The sequence below is a fragment of the Bombyx mandarina genome, chromosome 07, assembly GCF_030267445.1.
Source record: "Bombyx mandarina strain Sakado chromosome 07, ASM3026744v2".
Lineage (NCBI taxonomy): Eukaryota > Metazoa > Arthropoda > Insecta > Lepidoptera > Bombycidae > Bombyx > Bombyx mandarina.
This window is the reverse complement of record NC_143214.1, coordinates 13,012,807-13,029,901: the sequence shown is the minus strand read 5'-3', so window position 1 is coordinate 13,029,901 and position 17,095 is coordinate 13,012,807. Positions and strand designations below refer to the sequence as shown.

Here is a 17,095-nt window from a genome sequence, read left to right as displayed (position 1 = left end):
ATCTATTGCTTTTTGCTGCGCGAAAGAATGACCCACAGACACACTTCCGCACTGATAATATTTATTTATTTATTCAGCTTAATACACAAGTACTGTGGCGGATTTAATGCCTAAGGCATTGTCTTCTAGACTACCTAGGGTGGTGTAGAGAATCCTGTAGTAGGTGTAGTCCTTTTTGAGAAATAAGAAAAATAAGAATTGTATTACATACAAATATAAACACACACATAGTATACACACATTAACATAACATACAACACCGTGCATATTATTATATCATAATAATAATATAAAATTTATACACACATTTTTTTTATTGCTTTTTGCCACTTTATGCGTGGACGAGCTTACAGCCCACCTGGTGTTAGGTGGTCACTGGAGCCCATAGACATCTACAACGTAAATGCCGCCGCCCACCTTGAGATATACCATGCTACACTGCAGAAAATAGCCAGGGCGGTGGTACCTAACCGTGCTGACTCATTAGAGCTCCTAGCACCAGTGATTACGCAAATTATAGATTACGCATATAGTCACATACACAATATTGATGTGCTAATAGGTTTTAAGAGTTTTTCTTACTTACCAATGCCAGGGTGATGCACTAAACACCAATATATCCGCCACAAAACATCCGTCATTTGCACTGAATGGATATAATATAACGTGACACGATTCGATATTCACATTCTCACATTCAAGTTACGTCACTGGTTTTAAGTTTAGTCGAAACCTGAAACAAACAAGATTAGGAGGCTTAATGAATCGGTTAATAATCTATCTTCTATCTTATATATCTAATATATAAAATTCTCGTGTCACAGTTTTCGTTGTCATACTCCTCCGTAACGGCTTGTCCGATTTTGATGCAATTTTTTTTGCTTATCCGGTATCTATGAGAATCGGCCAACATCTATTTTTCATCCCCCTAAATGTTAGGGGTAGTCCACCCCTAAATTTTTATTTTTTATTTTTTAGACAAAATTTTTAATTTCTATTTTTTTATGATACAACATACAAAAATACATACAATCCTCAATTTTCACCCTTCTACGATCAACCCTTATTTTTTATTTGCTAATTAAAAACACCGTTCCGAGCGCGCGATTGGTAAGTCAGTCGACCCTCCCCTCCCGCACCGCGTCCACGTTCCGTTCGCTCCCGGTTACACATGCGCCTACTAAAGTTGTACGAACCCTTTGTTTATATTGAGTTTTTGTTACGAGTTGTTATTACTGTTTTAAATTTAGTTTTTGTTACGAGTGTTATTGTTTTAAATTTGCTTGCAATGGCAGGACCAAATACCAATGACCATAATTATAGTCGATTCAGTCACTGAGCGTTTTATTATTTACGCCAGTGACGACAGCGACTCTTCGTTATGTCGACGATGAGGAGCCAACTCCTTCCACCAGCTCAGGTGCTACCATAAATTTAATCCAAGGGGTAGCACTATTAGAAAATGATAGTGACGACGGCGACACATAATTTTTAATATTAAGTATATTTTTTTAAATAAAATTTTTAACTTTTAATTATATTTTATTTATAACACTTAATACACTTCACGAATTCCTCTCTTTTCTTTAACTTTCTTCTAAACACACAGGCTTAAAAATAAATTATGGCAAATAAAAATTTAATAAAATAAAATTAACATATATGCGGGCAATAAAAGTGACCATTTTTTTGTTGCAATGTACAGTATGCGCGACATTACCCCCACTACACCAAAACCTTGCCAACTTACGTGCCGCTTACTATATTATGTGGTTGAATGAGGTTTGTGAGAATTTTATATATTAGACTAGAATTTCCCTAGAAATCTTATTTAAGGCAACACAACGTTTGCCGGGTCAGCTAGTAGGTATATATAAATGAATTGCTCTTCGTTAGTCTCCCTAAAACTCGAGAACGGCTGGACCGATTTGGCTAATTTTGGTCTTGAATTATTTGTGGAAGTCCAGGGAAGGTTTAAAAGGTGAGAAAATTAAAAAAAGCTCGAAATTAAATAAAAATAGCAATTTTGGTTTTTCTTTTGATGTGTCCCCCGTCGGACGAATTCCTTTTGTTTGTTCTAAGTTTGTTTTATACAAAAGTTTAGGTCTTTTATTTATCGATTGAGGCACAGTCTGCCGGGACAGCTAGTAAATAATAAAACTATTGGTAGACATAACAACGTGAATTCAGCCTTAAAATAAGGGAATAAAGCTTAAATTGTAACGGCCTTAAAACTACAACGCCTTAAAGATTCGCGAGAGATATGGATTATGTAGGATAAGTGGTAGTGAGTACAGAGATGCTGACAATTCGCCGTCTCTTAAAATATTGACAGGCTAATGTCACGAGCAACGATTACCTTCAAATTGATTAATTGTTTACCAAACCTAAGCAACATAAAAACATTCTCTTTACAAACGTCTACAGAATATGAATCATAAGATATTTATCATGAACAAAACAACTTCATTTTCGTCTGTATCTATCGGTTTGTTAATCAAATGATTAGATTCAGCTATCATTAGTCTGAACACCTAGCTGAACTTTCACGTGGTACCTAAGTGACTACGTTTAAGAGGTTCTTACTTTTTTGTTATCATTAACTTTTTTAATACATTTTTTTTTATAATCGACGCCGGAGATAAACTAAAACGCGTCAACAAGTACCGTGTGTTGAGATACTGAAGTTTAAATTTACAAAGAGATACTTTCTTATTATCATGGTTTATTAACAACTCTTTTATTGCTTAGATGGGTAAATGAGCTCACGGACCATCTGATTTTAAAGTACAACAACACATGAGTTCTATGTCTCAGTTTTTACAACCTGTCCCACCCTTCAAGCCGACTCGCATTACTGCTTCACGGCAGAAATAGGCATGATGGTAGTACCTACCCGTGTGGACTCACAAGACGTTATACCACCAGTAAGGAATAAAATGACCGTAGTTAAGTAATAAGATCGTGTAATAAATAATCGAACATACAAATTAACATAACATCTATTAACTTCTAACTATACTTAGTATTATAATTTCAAATAATTCTTCAATATGTTGCTCTGTTTAAACAAAGTGTTTTATTTTATTTGCTTATTTTTATTTTATAAAGTTTATTTTTATAGTAAGTTAGTTCACAACTGTAGCACATTAATTCAATAATGCTTTTCAAACAGCACAAAATTCACGTTAAAGGAAATAGGTGTCTAGAGCTCCGGTAACCACTTAACACCAGGTGGGCCGTGAGTTCGTCCACCCAACTAAGCAATGAATAAAAAAAGAACTCGCCCATCCATCGCAGCCCTTTGTGTGTGCGTGCGGGCAGATGTGTGTGTCGCAATGTCTTCTTGATAAAACACGTGCTATATTTATTAGCCGACGTTCGACCTGTGATTACAAAATATTTGTTCTGCTGACACCGGAATTTGTCTTTGTCTGCAATCATATTCAAGGTATATTAACGGCTCAATAAACACTTACACAGATATAGCCAGGGCGGTTGTACCTACCCGTACGGACTCACGAAAGGTCTTACCACCAGTAATTACGCAAATTATAATTTTGCAGGGTCGATTTTTACTACACGACGTTATTCCTTCACCGTAGAAGTCAATTGTTAAGTACTTATTTCATTAGAAATATTGGTACCCGCCTGGGATTCGAACACCACCGGACGTCTTATCCTTTAGGCCACGGCGACTTCATTCCTACCTGTTTTCTGGTAACATAGAGGGCTATTCCAGCTACGCCCGGACGGGTGGGTGAGCTCACGGGCTCAATTTGAGAGAATTTGCTAGCATTAGCCCTAGAAGTGAGCAAGAGCAGTGCTTCACAGAATCTACCACAGAATCGGAATCGCGATCCACTGAGAAGAACTGGCGCGGAACTCAGTGGGCTGTGTCTATGGGTTAGTTCGCTCGTCGAATTCTTCCCACGATGAGCTCGACGAGGACAGTAAACACAACTTACCATGGCTTTATGCATGGTAGATGATAATATACTTGGGTAGACCACCCAATCCACCTATGTTCATGGCGCTTCGCATCAGCGCCCAAATATCGGGACCACATTTAATGGTAAAATCGTGTTGAGAGCCCGTTAAATAATATTTAAAATATAGATAGCCAGGAATATTTAAAACATCCCTTATTATTATTATAACAAGTTGAGTACAGTTTTCTAATACCAATTCGGATGCGGCAAGACAAAGTTGCCAGTCGCTTTACGCCGACCGCTATTTATAAAGCCGACTGATAAGATAGCTATTCTTAGCTTTCTACTTTGTTGCTTTGGCTTCAAATAAGGATAGGGCTTAAAATTGCTTTCAGATGTTCTTTTTCAATGCGTTAGAATGTGGACTAAGTAATATTCGTTACTATTTACAGTAATGTTTGATCCATTGCGTGTTCGCTTTTTGGGGTTTTTTTGTTGATATATCAAGAAGTTTGGTGCTCGAAAAGCATGGTCTATTCTAAGATACTTAATCCCGTTGAAGGATTACTACCCATCTTGAGAAATGACTTCGAAGACTTGTAGCTGTTCTATATCCCCAGTTATTGCCCCTTTAGATAATTATTTGTTGCGACCGACGGCACATGGCTCGGCTGATGCTCCACTCAAAATATCAACGAATGGTTTGATTCGTAGAGAGCCTCAAAAGACTTTTCTTCTTCTCAATCGGACACTCTTGTCAGAGTGGTCATGCTTGCGCTGACTTTTCTTTTTCTCCACCTTATCCCACTAATTGGGGTCGGCACAGCTAATTTTTCTCTTCCATTCTCTTCTGTCAGCCGTCATCTCAACACTTACACCTCTCTCTCTCATATCGTCATTCATACACTCCAACCATTTCTTCTTTGGTCGACCTCTTCCCCCTCTACCTTGCACTACCGTTTCCATACATCTCCTAGTCACATGCATCTTCTCTCTCTACGCTTCAAATGTCCATACCACACTAACCGTGCTTGCGCTGACGGTGTTATATAAAGAAGCACCCGTTAGGTTCCCCATGTTCCCGAGGACCTGACGATGCGCTTCCACGAACACTTACCGCCACACTATTCGAACTCTGTCAGAAAGATGTGCAAAAGTCGTGACGTGAGTAATGGACAACACTTTGAACGATTTATTTGTAAGCAATCTTTCACAAAAAAGTTGCATTTTCATTATTTTTTTAAAGCGAGAACTTAATGCGCACCTATTAGTGTGGAACAGTTGTCGCACCCTTCAAACTTGTACACACGCCCTACTGCATCGCGGTAAAAATAGACAGGATCGAGGAGAATGCAAGAGCAGGTTCATACGCCCTGTTGTCACTGAATCATATCTTCGCAATTTCCGGCTGCAGGATATTATCCTTTCTTCAAACTCCCGATCACTTTGCATACATCTTGTATCACTACGAGTTGCTCCATTCATTTAATGATCTATCATGCCCTATCATTCTTTGGTAGACGACATACCTAGGCAATATCAGTAACAAATCTTATTTTTAGTTTCTTAGCGTGATTACTTCGGAATATCCTGATCCTATAATTCGTCATTTTTGGGTCAGACGTAGCTCATGCACTGACATGGTTGGCAAGAGGCTAAGCTTGTGACCTTGGAAACTTTTAAAATAATTTAATTGCCCAAACTCGACCCTAAGACCTTCAGTAAGCTTGACACAGCTGGGTGATAAGCCCCAACACTAGCGGTATAAACAGATTTAATAATAAAAAGTTGAACAGTAAAATCTTGCTCAAGAAGTGTTAAAATATTGCTAACACACCGTGGGCTTTGGTTTATGAAAATATGTTATTTTTCGTAATCACATTTGGTAATAGTGCGCATACTACACATGGGTGTGGGAAAATTGTTTTTAAGAATCAACAATATTCAGTTTTTAATTGGTCCTGTTAGGTATACGAACAAACAGCGCATTTAGTTATAATATATATATGATATCTAATATATAAAATTCTCGTGTCACGGTGTGCGTGATTGAACTCCTCCGAAACAGCTCAACCGATTTTTGTGAATCGTAGCGTGCATATCGGCCAGAGCGGAGAATCAGACAACATCTATTTTTCATCCCCCTAAATGTTAAGGGTGGTCCACCCCTAAATTTTATTTTTATTTTTTAGACAAAAATGTTTTGATTTTTTTTTTATGATACAGCATACAAAAATACATACAACCCTAAATTTTCATCCCTCTACGATCAACCCTTATTGTTTATTTGTTAATCCTTACACACTTACAATAAGTTAGTTTTTTTCTCTACACTAGAAATTCCCTAGAAATCTTATGGCAAAACAACGTTTGCCGGGTTAGCTAGTAACATATATAATATAGATAAATGTTCCACATTGAACGTCCCTTTTGGGTACGAATAGTTTATGGTCCTCTTGCCTGTTCTAGCTAAGTCTTTCTTCTTTGTTACGGAAATATATACGAGACAAAAACCCTACACAAACCATCACAAAGATACTGATAGCGACCGGGAATCGAACGCAGCCCTGTAGTACAGCAATCTAATACAGTGATCAATGTGCCGAAGAGTCCGGAGGACGTAGTTTCTTAAGCCCCGTTTCCAAAAGAACCAGTCGCAGCATTCGCCAAACCACAATAACATAAATGCTCATAAAATATGTGTTAGCTATAAATCATATCCAATTAATAATTAATCGTAGTAGAGAGAACATAAAAGATTCATCGTTGATTTGACAAAATTGAAAATTAATGAAATCGTAAATCTTTTCACCTAATCGATTTGGATCTTTATAGTAATTTATAAGGCAATAGAATCGCTAAGTAACGAAAGAGCGTTAGTTTTATTTGAAATCAGCTCGGAGCTACTTCGTAACTAGAATGATAGTCCATTCGATACATGAGCACATAGAGAGCGTTTGAATGTCACATGCTGGTGCGCACATTGGTTTTCTTGATCTTCCCGCATGACATATTATAAAATCTTGGACTATTACAAAGGTAGGCAGCGGCTTGGCTCTGCCCCTGGCATTAGCTGACGTCAACGAGCGACGGTGATTACTCACCATTAAGTGGGCCGTATGCTCGTCTGCCTACAGGGGCAAAAAATCCACGGCTACAGAATGGAGTGTTATCGACGATCAGCAATTTTCATAATAAGATCGACGGGAAAGAATATGCACTCCAAAGATCACGCGCTGGGCATACCTCTTAAATTATCAGACCATCCCTCGAACGGTCTAAGGTTGGGCCTGGCCTGAGGCAAACAGATACGAAGAAGAAAAAATGATCAGAGAAATATATCTCTTTCCTCCCGCCTACTGCCTCTTCCACATCAATCCTTCGTTATAATATCCTGATCCAACTGCCCTTGTATTTAACTTGACCACCGAAAAAGTACGTCATCAGCTAGGCAATTTGATAATAGTTTTTTATTTATTTATTGCTTAGATGGGTGGACGAGCTCACAGCCCACCTGATGTTAAGTGGTGGCCCATAGACATCTAAAATGTAAATGCGCCAACCACCTTGAGATAGAAGTTCTAAGGTCTCAGTATAGTTACAACGGCTGCCCCGCCCTTCAAACCGAAACGCATTACTGCTTCACGGCAGAAATAGGCAGGGTGGTGGTACCTACCCGTATGGACTCACAAGAGGTCCTACCACCAGTTGATTCGGCTATTCATACTTCATCAGATGATATGTGTTTATGCCCGGCGCTCTTGATCTGCTGTTTCCTCCTCATCATTAACACCTGATGATGCAGTTGATCCGAGCACTAACAACCCGTATTTAATTTATAGGAAAGTGAAAACACTCAAACCGGTTCACACTCGCTAATGAATATGTTAATTTTTATTTATGATATGTAATTTTTATTGCGGTTGTTTGTTTAAGATTACGTAAAAAATGATTTTATTAATTTTCTAGTATTTATTGTAGTTGTCTTTGGCGCTAGATGAGTAAACGTGCTAACGACCATTCTGATGTTATGTGGCCACCGAAGTCCATAGACATAGGAACGTGAACAAGTTACATGCGGCGTGAGGTCGATTATTCAATTTGATGGTATGACGATATATTCCACCTTTAACATGCTTCGTGGTTGTTGTGAGTGAATTAAAAAAAAATTCAAGGAATTAGTGGGAATACTGCGTCCTTTTGCCACAAAATTATCTGTGACATAGAATTTATAAATATGTAATGATTCATTTATTTATGTACACACAAAAAAGAGGACATAGTACGGAGTAATAGGAAAATTATGTACAAAGGCACTGCTTATTTCTTTAAGATATCTCTTCCAGCAGACCTGCTAGAAGATTATGAGAATAATAATTAAAAGTGATGAGTGTGTGTAGAACAGCCAAAATAACAAATACAACATGAGAATTATAGTAATGCACATACACATGGCAAATATTGTTAAACTTGAATACAAAATATTATAAGTAACACAGAATATACGAAGCGTATAGAACAATGATCATTCGGTTGATGAGCTCTATCACATAAAAAATTTCTGACCTTTCTTATTTCTCAAGAGAATTTAATTTTTGTTTTCATTCAAATCAAATCAAATCAAAAAAGTTTTATTCAACATAAATGAAAGTACATACTTGTTGAACGTCAAAAGAACTACCGCCAATTCACAAGAATTAGCCTCCGTCCTGAGAAGAATTGGCAAGAAACTCAGCGGGCATGTCTTTTTTTTTTTTTTTAAATATTAGATTATTATTTTTAATATTAAATTTTTTAAATATTTATTTTTACAATAAGTAATTATAAAATAACAATTTTACAATATTGAAATGCCCGGAGCGAGCAGCTCATTCCCACTTTGTGCAATCTTCTATCATTCTCATTGACCAGAAGTAAGTTGTGTCGAGGATTCGTTTTGTTTTCTTTGTCCACTCTTGTATTATTTAGTCGTGAAAATAAATCTTAAAACACTCGGCGAGCGCCACGCAAGGCCGGCACCACTTGATTACTCACAGACGCACTCACGGTCGTTTCCCATATAAGCTGGCGAACAGGCATACGGACAAGATATCCCTTGCTGCTTTGAACATAAAGATTATTTCGCAATAGCATTAACTGATTGATATAATCAAAGATTATAGATTTATATAAAAGTAGCCAACTACTACAGTGAGGATGTTGTATTTACTGGTAATTGTAATTGTGGGAGTTCAAAATTGGACCAGCATTTCTTGACAGTCTGGCTATTGACATTGATTTTGACAGAAATGTAATTTGAGATTTTACTTTGGCGACAAAACTTGCTTCACGGCAGAAATAGGCTGGGTGGTGGTACCTACCCGCGCGTAATCACAAGACGTCCTACTACCAGTATTATTATATTATGTTGAGTTGGCTGTTTGTTCTCCTTGTAATAAATAAATAAATAAATAATACGGGCCCCTAGTACCTATCTCACAACTTCGAGTACGCGTCGTCATGTCTAAGTTCATACAAGGTCACGGGCGTCCAAAATCTTAAGTTACATAACAAAACACACTCTCAACCACATAAAGAATTACAAAACACGTCTAAGTTAATTTAAACTAACAATTTCACTAACAATCAATAGTCGAATTATGACCATATTATTCAAAAATCGGTTTTCTCTCGCACTTATTAAATGTTTCTGTCTACCCCGTGGGCGTCGTTATATAATGTAACATTTCAAAATTAAAACGATAAAGTATTTCTGTAGTTTTTTTTTTGCTTTAACGACGAATATTGACGAAATGACAAAAGTCGATCAATAATAAAATTATTTGATAATTTGTAAGTTGTGTATTTTTTTGCGTAGAGAGCATAGACAGATAGAAGAGCAATTTTGCGTTACGTTGAGATTACGGTAGACAGCGGCTTGGCTCTACCCCTGGCACTGCTGTAGTCCGTGGGTGACGGTAACAACTCAAAATTAGGTAGAAGTCGTCGCGGCTTAAAGGATAAGACGTCCGGTGCATTCGTATGAAGCGATGCACCGGTGTTCGAATCCCGCAGGCGGGTACCAATTTTTCTGATGAAATACGTACTCGACAAATGTTCACGATTGACTTCCACGGTGAAGGAATAACATCGTGAAATAAAAGTGAAACCCGCAAAATTATAATTTGCGTAATTACTGGTGGTAGGGCCTCTTGTGAGTCCGCGCGGGTAGGTACCTTTTTTTTTTTTTTTTGGTCAGGAGGAAATCGCCGGACTTCCGCCCTTTTCTGGGGATACTGGGCGGGGTATGTCAGAGTCGAACTGACTAAAACCTCCTGTCGCTCAACAACCAACGTCCAAACCTCGCATGAGACAGAACTCATGACAAGGCAAAGGGGGGAAAGTGAAGCGTTTAGTGCGGAGCACATCTCTCCCATCACCCTCCCCCTCGGGACGCCGGACTGGCGGTCGTCGGCGCCACGACCACCAGCCCTCTCGGTCGGCAGACTGTCCGAAGCCCGCCTAGATGGCGCCGGTTAGAGTGGGTTACCCTACGGAATACCCCGCTGGGCCAGAACCAGCGTGGGTCGAGGATAGCCGGCCTTCCATCACCCGGATGCTCTTGCGTAAAACGCGTGCAGAGCAGCTTGCACGTCGTCTTCTTAGGCCCCCCTCGCCGGTCCCCAGACCGACATGTGAGGGGGACCCGAAACACTTAGAGGGCCAGGGCTTGGGCGAAATCCGCCTCCCTGGCCCCCGCTCGACGGCGGCGGGATTGTGCGTCTCTCACGCGCCCCGCCGCCTCCTTCTGCGAGATGGTGCACTCGCAGAAGTCGAGCATCGCCTTCCACGACTCGTCGTCGCCGAGCATCGATGCCACAACACTCGGCAACGACAAGTCGGTTCCTATTTTTGCGACGAGGACATGGCGCCACCCCTCCCATGCGGGGCAGGCGACGAGCGTATGCTCTGCCGTGTCCAAGTCGCAACCACAATGGTGGCACTCTGCCGTCGGCTCGGCTGTGATCCGGTGCAGGAACTCACCGAAACAACCATGCCCAGTGAGCACCTGCGTAAGCCGGAAAGTGAGGCGTCCTCTGTCACGATTCACCCAATCCACAAGGACCGGGCGAATCGCCTCGACGGTCCTACGACCAGCCGAAGGATCAGCCAGCCGTCTGGACCACGACTCCAGCACGGACCGCCGAGATTGGGCCCTCCGTGCTCTGACCACACTGGGGCTGGGACGCGCCACGCCCCGGGCACGAAGTTCAGCCCGCCACCTATAGTCAGCGGCGAGCGCCTCCGCTTCCAGAACCCAAGGCGGCGTCCCAGCCAGTACACACGCCGCCTCAAAGGAGATGGTGCGATAACCACGGATGACCCTGACCGCGATGGTGCGTTGCGGCCGTTGCAGCAGCTTCGCCACCCCCACGGCCAGGGACCGGGTAGGTACCTGCCTATTTTTGCCGTGAAACAGTAATTAATGGGTTTCGGTTTGAAGGATGGGGCAGCCGTTGTAACTATAATTGAGGCCTTAGAACTTATAACTCAAGGTGGGTGGCGCATTTACGTCATAGGTATCTATGGGCTCCAGTAACCACTTAACACCAGGTGGGCTGTGAGTTCGTCCCCCTATCTAAGCAATAAAAAAAATAAAAAATCTCATCCATGTCCACCCCGCCGACCCGAATTTGTCATCAGTCCACCATACCATAGATCTTCCGGCACCTCTACGACATAGTCTTGTTCATCATTCCGTCACTGTCTTACCCAATCTATTATTGTTTCGCCTTGTCGAGTGTCCCGAAATATTAGATACAAGTTCAGCTGATACGATGTGTACAGGAAACTAATACAAGCGGCTTTTCGCTTTTGATTTGAGATTCAGGGTTGATGGTTTTATATGGAAACCATAGAAATCACAATGAATGTCGTTAATAACCTTGAAATCGAAGACTCGATTGTAATGTATAACGACTGTTCCAACCTTTAAACACCAAATAACTATCCGAAATAAAATCTCTAACGAATATTATTATTTTTTTTTATTGCTTATATGGGTGGACGAGCTCACAGCCCACCTGGTATTAAGTGGTTACTGGAATCCATAGACATGCCATGGAATCCATAGGCAACGTAAATGCGCCACCCAAATATAAGTTCTAAGGTCTCAGTATAGTCATAACGGCTGCCCAACCCTTCAAACCGAAACGCATTACTGCTTCACGGTCGAAATAGGCAGGGCGGTGGTACCTACCCGTGCGGACTCACAAGAGGTCCTAGTACCAGTAATTACGCAAATTATAAGTTCCGTCTAATTATCGGAAATTATCTCTTGCTTACTACTAAATTACTTGTCGTTTTAACTGATTCACGTCACATGATGAAATATAAAGCAAATCTAGCCGATGGACTCCCCTCTCATTCTCGCACGACCGTTGACCCCGCGCGTCAGCTGATTCTTGATGTTATTATTACAAGTCGTTCCGAAAAACGACATTGAAATCTAAATTTTGATTCGCCATTGTCCTGTTTTAGTTCTAAGAAACATTTCAAATACAGGGTGTGTTTTTATAATACGATATCAAGAAACAGCAATAAATATTCAATTCACATTCTTTACATTCGTGTTCATACATAATAATATGAATGGTCGTCATAATCCTGCCGGCGTTTGTATGTTCACGACCAACGCTTATAGTAGGGAGCTGGACAGTCCTCAATTAACACGCAAACTCTACAAAACTTGCTTGTACACAGCTTCGTCAAGATGTGACGTCATTTGTGGCCAAAACACGTAGATGGATGATTAACAGACCTCATAGATATTACAACCACCTTGAAACATGAGGTCTAAGTCTTTTTTTTTTTTTTTATATCTTACATGGATGGACGAGCTCACAGCCCACCTGGTGTTAGGTGGTTACTGGAGCCCATAGACATCTACAACGTAAGTGCGCCACCTACTTTGAGACATAAGTTCTAAGGTCTCAAGTATAGTTACAACGGCTGCCTGCATTACTGCTTCACAGCTGAAATAGGCGCGGTGGTGGTACCTACCCGTGCGGACTCACAAGAGGTCCTACCACCAGTGTAACAAATATGCAGGATATTTTACAATACCAGACTATCTAACTTCGCTACAAAAATCCAGCTACAGACTTGAGTATGTTGAAAAAACCTGAAAATATCAACTCAAAAAGTCTAATTTAATGGTCTAAGCAAAAAGATCATTACCGACAACCAAACTAACAACAACAAAAAAAAACTTAACTATTCACGCCGCATTTTTCTACATTCGCTTTATTCACAGTAAAACGTGCTTTATTTTTATTAAGCCCAAAGAGTGTTTTCGTGAGTTCCAATGTGAACTTCTTCAGGAAGCGAGTGACACTTATGGAATTCGAAAATAGATTTGAAGTTATGCCGCGAAATTAGGTGAAACGTTCTCAAACTATGTGGGTATGTTCTAGAAGTATAATTTTTCTCACGCAATAATATACAGCTCAAAGAAACCAGTGCAATTCGATATGAATTTTAAGCCCACTCAACGGATGGGCCTTGAATTTGAGAATCGCATTATTATTTAATACAGACCTAAAGAGGTAATGATTTTAAGGTTTTATACATATTAACAAATAAAGACTTGCATGTTTTTTTTTTCTGTGTTTAGTTATACAATAATTAAATGTCTTAACTTTAACAACATATGAGTTTAGGGGCATGGAAAAATTATTTGTCTTAAGTATCGCAGTTTCAGGGCCCTGGTTTTATCGAAATAGTCGGAATCTACAACTAAATCAAGTGAAATTACTAATCTAAAAAGTAAATTTGAATTTAGTTTAATCTAAAAAAATCAGTTCAAGTACTTTGTATGCACATTAGTTTTTAATTTACATATTAATTAATTTTCGAAGTTCCATTCTTTTCAAAACATTATTTAGTTCCATTATTGATTTTTATTTTTCTATAATTTCGTAGATATTGGGAATCCAAACAACTTTAAATGTAATTATTCAATTTGTCATCGAGCAACGCCTTATAACTTTGACATCATCTCATTACATTCATTAATACATCGCGTGCAGCCACACAAACTACATCCTAGCTAATTACTAGTATATAAAATAATAAATATAAATATATAAATAAACATAAAACCCTATTCGAACCAGAGGCTGTTTCTTGTACACCACTGAGCTTAAAGCGCAAGCGTTAATACAACTTGATCATTACGTAACCCCACGCCGTCTAGTTATGGTGTTTTATGGGTTTACGTTCTCTTTGATTTTATAATTACCATTTTTACGAACTTACAAAACTTAATTCAAATTTCGAAACATGACTTTTTATAGAGCTTTTATGAAGCCTAATCTTGCTGTTGTCCTCTTGTCTAATCTCACCGCAGAGCTTTGACGCAATGTGTATCCACGTTGGAGCTTTATTTGACGTGAACTTTTCAACGGATAGATGTACATGCGGCCCACTTGATCGAAAGCTGTCATCGTAGTCGTAGTACCTACCCATAAGGGCTCAAAATCCTCCCAGCAATTATACAAAGCTTAATATTTTTTTTTACTTTTATATTAAAGTAAAAATACATATTGAATTTTACTATCAAACTTTTTCTTATGAACAAAATTGTAAAATTAAATATCATGATTTTTTAACCCAGAAACCCCAAATATAATATTTTAAATAATACAGAAGCCGTTTGCATAAAGCCGGCCGATACAATAGCTTTTCAAATTTAAGCCGTTTTTGATATGCACCATAAAGTGCGGGAATATTTCTAGTTCATGAATCAAGATTTTATGATATTGTAGAATGTTCAATTATTATTTTTATGTATTTATATGCGGTTAGATACTCGCTACTTATAAAGGGTAGTGTGGAAAAAGCTCTGACTTTTTGTGACTCGATCGCGTTGTTACCCCACTCGTGGGCAGAGAAGCCCACAGCCCACTTATTGCTACTGGTGTTGTTAATGCTCTTCAGTATCATCATAAAATGAGCATTACGCATCGTCAGACAGGAGGATGATAGCGTCGTGGTCTAAACAAATCTCGCACGTAAATACCAAATTTCCTAAGGAAATACGTACTATACTTGTCTTTACGAACGACTTCCGCCATGCAAGAATAATATCGCACCTTTAGAACTATAAAAACCCAACTAAAAAATATATATTTTTTGGAAAATATCGATTAAAGTTCTCAAACCGAAAAAAAGTAGAGGAAGGGGACGGAGTGAAAGAGACCGATGGATATCTATAATATATATAATATATATAATAATATATACCCTTTATAAGCTACTTCTGGTCATTTGATTACTAAAAGTTGCTGCAAAGGGTCGTTCTAGGTGCACTTTTGAATTAAAGATGAAATCCAAATATTTCAAAATGAGTCTCTACATATGGTTTACTGAATCAAAAACAAAACCTGAACATTTTTCGATAAATGTAATTGCTGGTGATTTGTCGTGTTGTAAGTCCGCTTCCGCATTATACATTGTAGCTGAGAACTCGACCTCATGTCTCAAGGTGGGTGAGGACATTTTATCGGCTATAACCACTGGCTTCGGTCACCATTTACCCCAGGTGTGCCATGAACTAGTATCCGTATTTTGTACAAAACATAAATAAAACTTAATTGTTTTGTCCAACGGGAAACCGCTTTACAAACGTTTTTAAAAAAAAATTGGTTCAAATTGTAAGCAAAATTACTTTCTTCTGTCAATCAAAGTCGATTGAAGTCACATAATTAAATTGGCATTACTGCATTATCACCGGTTGTAGGTTCTCTTGTGAGTCCGCACGGGTAGGTACCACCACCCTGCCAATTTCTGCCGTGAAGCAGTAATGCGTTTCGGTTTGAAGGGTGGGGCAGCCGTTGTAACTATACTTGAGACCTTCGAACTTATATCTCGAAGTGGATGGCGCATTTACGTTGTAGATGTCTATGGGCTCCAGCAACCACTTAACACCATGTGGGCTGTGAACTCGTCCATCCATCTAAGCAATAAAAAAATAATAATAAAAATTACTATTGAAAGCTTTTACGGTCTAATTAAAGTACAAGTCAGTACAAGATTCATTCGAATGAAAACAAAAACATTACTATGTGAATATAATTTGGCTCATACAATTTCTTTCTAAAGGAAGCATTCTAAGGCCCACTACTAGACTCCCAAGCAAGACTTATGAACAGACTAGAGGAAGATATAATGAGCATTATAACACGTATTGATGTGGAGCGTTATTGCAGATATTATATAGTGAGAATATGTAACACTGAGAAACATTTCTGGACACATGTTATATTTTCATATTACATTACATAATTATTATTTTGATGCAGTAAATACTACTATAGAGTCGAAATTTATTTGTAACAACAAAATTTAACTTTATACTTTATCAAAGACGTGCATTTTGGTTGTCTTGGATTAATTTGGATTAATTACAACACGTGAACCATGTATTTACTTTAATTGTGTTAAAAGAGTTCCGTGCGCACAATAATAAAAAAAAAGTAGCAATTACTTTTTCTCGCGATTACGCGATTTATGGACACTTTACAAATAATTACATTTATAGTTTACAGGGAAGTTAACGAGATATTTAAGATTCAAACGACCAGACAAACTCGAATTAATAGGAAAAAACGTACATACAAAAACTTCAACTTGTTAAGGTCAAAAGAAAAACTATTTCCATATTAAAAAGGAATTATCGAGGCGAACCTAGTCCGCCTAATTTTACCATGGTAAATCATAAAATTACACGATAAATACCATTTACTTGTATAAAATTATCATTTAAATACATACTTAAGCAGTAAGCAATGGTAATCCAATGTAATAATATTTTATTCACAATAAAACACACGCGATTTAGTTTCTGTGCGGAAAGTGACGTGCGCTCCCGCAGCGAGTCAAAGTCGTACTGGCCTTTGTCCTTCTACTTTCACTGAGCACGATAATTTATAAGGCGACCGATGTAAGTGGAAGCGCTGATTTATACTTAGGCCTAAGTTTGAAGTAGTTTAAATTTGTTTACATTATAACTGTCAAATTATAGTCCTTTGGTTGTGGCGCCATGTTTTTGAATATCTTCACGACTGTTTTTTGCGGGGCTACTAGTACTAATATATTAATCTATATGTCTAAGCTTTGGT

At 38.7% G+C, this 17,095-nt stretch overlaps 1 protein-coding gene across 1 annotated transcript in view; it reads right to left on the bottom strand.

Moving 5' to 3' along the window:
- The window catches only part of form3 (FH2 domain-containing protein formin 3), a 92,988-nt gene extending 76,105 nt beyond the window's left edge, over positions 1 to 16,883 (bottom strand). Inside the window, 2 exon segments of the mRNA XM_089728900.1 lie at positions 587 to 733; positions 16,749 to 16,883. The gene's annotated coding sequence lies outside the window, so the exon portion shown is untranslated.
- Positions 16,884 to 17,095: the final 212 nt, after the last annotated feature.